Source organism: Otolemur garnettii, unplaced genomic scaffold, assembly GCF_000181295.1.
Source record: "Otolemur garnettii isolate 467f Iridium unplaced genomic scaffold, OtoGar3 scaffold00340, whole genome shotgun sequence".
Taxonomy (NCBI): domain Eukaryota; kingdom Metazoa; phylum Chordata; class Mammalia; order Primates; family Galagidae; genus Otolemur; species Otolemur garnettii.
In genome coordinates this window covers 2,372-4,600 of record NW_003852735.1, presented here as the reverse complement: position 1 = coordinate 4,600, position 2,229 = coordinate 2,372, and the positions used below count along the sequence as shown (strand labels likewise).

Genomic DNA, 2,229 nt, shown 5'->3' with positions numbered 1-2,229 from the left:
CTGATTATGCTGATATTTATATGCTGATATACTTGACAGATTCTTTCAAATTTCTAGCCTCTTTCTATTCATCTGTTTATTGTCTTTTCCATTTCAGATGTAACAATTTGTATTAATTAAGTTTACTGATTTTTCTGTTATCCATCTAAAAATATCCTTTTTATACCTCCTAACAACACCATCATATGAAACTCAGACAGCCAGATTCTTCCAAAACTATAAAAAAAATCTGATACCAATAAGAATACCCAGGAGGCTGACACTGTTCTAAAATATCAAAGAAATTCTCCCTAACACTTTCTATGAAGACAGTGTCACCCTGATACCAATGTCAATGAACAAACAGAACCACCAACATAAAAGGAAAATGCAGAAGAATATCCCTGATGAAGATAGAGGTAAAAATTGTCAACAAAGGACTGGCAAACAGAAGCCAAAAGTACATCAGAAAGATACTACACTGCAATCAACTGGGTTTTATTCCGGGGATGCAAGGATGATTCAACATAAGCAAACTAATAAATGTGATACTTGAATTAAAAACAAAAAGCACAGGATCATCTCAAAAGATGCTGAAAAGCATTTGATAAAATTCAATATTTCTTTATGATAAAATTTCTCAACAAACTAGGCATTGAAGAAACTTAACAAAAGCAAAAAACAAAAGTCATAAATGATATGCCCACAGTTGACATCATTGCTGAATGGGGGAAAGTTCAAAACATTCCCCCTATGAACTGAAACATGACAAAGATGCCCACTGTGACCACTTATATTCAACAAAGCACAGAAAGTTCTAGCTAGCACAATTAATCAAGGAATAGAAATAAAGGACGTTCAAATTAGAGAAGTCAAATTACCTCTGTTTGATGATAATATGATCATATAAGAAAACCTCAAAGAGTCCGAAAGACCCCTATAGCTGAAAAATGAATTCAGTAAAACCTCAGGTTACAGAATGAACATATACTTAGCAGCATTTCTATAGATTTATAATGAACAATGTGAAAAGAAAATTAAGAACTCATTTATTATTGCTGCAAAAAATACTTAGAAATAATATATTTAACCAAGGACGTAAAAAAAAAAAAAAAAGAAAACTACAAGAAAAATAAACTAGAAAGCACTGATGAAAGAAATTGTAGATGACACAAATAGAAAATATCCCCATAATAAATATACTGCCCCTCAACAAATCTACATATTCAATGAAATTCCTTTAAAAGTACCAAGGTTATTTTTCACAGAGTCAGAAAAAACATCCCCAAAACTTACATGGATTTATAAAAAAGAGCCCAGAAATTCAAAGTGACACTAAACACAAAGAATAAAGCAGGCAGCTTCACATTATCTGATTCAAATTATACTAGGAGGGTACACTAATCAAAACAGCATGGTCCCAGTATAAAAGTATGCACAGATTAGTGGAACAGAATTGAGAGTGAGTCATGACCATTCTGTACCAGTCCATGCCAGCCAGTCCCCAGCCATCTGCAGGGACGGCCAAGATCAGTGCAGCAACACTGCGGGCTACCCTCACTCCACCCATGATCTGGAGGGACCACCTCTAGATGCCTACTCGATTCAAAGACAGCACACCATTTCTCCCCTCAATCTGGCCAACCTGAACCAGGTGGAGAGACAACAGTCTCACTTTGCCATGATGCACAGCAGGACCACATTCACCAGAATTGACTCCACCTCTCCAGACGTGAAAGACTAATGGTCAAGTTTGGATACATCTATTCAAACCACCCTTAAACTTAACATTCCAAATAACTTAATTGGATGTATAATCGGGGGCCAAGGCATCAACATTAATGAGATCTGCCAGATGGCCGGACCCAGATCAAAATTGCCAGTCCAGTGGAAGACTCTTATGGTAGGCAGGTTACTATCACTGGCTCTGCAGGCAGTATTAGTCTGGCCCAGTATCTAACCAATGCCAGACTTTCCTCTGAGAATGGCATGGGGTGCAGTTAGAACAGTGTAGGTTTCCTCATAACCCCTTTCTGCTGTTTTCCCATGATCCATCTGTGTAATTTCTGGTCAGTGATTCCAGGTTTTAAATAATTTGTAAGTGTTCAGTTTCTACACAACTTTATCATCTGCTAGGAATTTAAAAATCACATTCTCTGTTCAGCTATTAATGCTAGGATCCATATTTAGTTTTGTAAGCTTTTCCCTGTTTTTAGTTTTGTTTGGGTTTTTTGGCTCATGAATTTTTAT

General features: G+C 36.3%; 1 pseudogene; it reads left to right on the top strand.

Moving 5' to 3' along the window:
• Positions 1–1,448: 1,448 nt before the first annotated feature.
• On the top strand, positions 1,449–1,983 carry LOC100941740 (annotated as a pseudogene).
• The last annotated feature ends 246 nt before the right edge of the window (positions 1,984–2,229 follow it).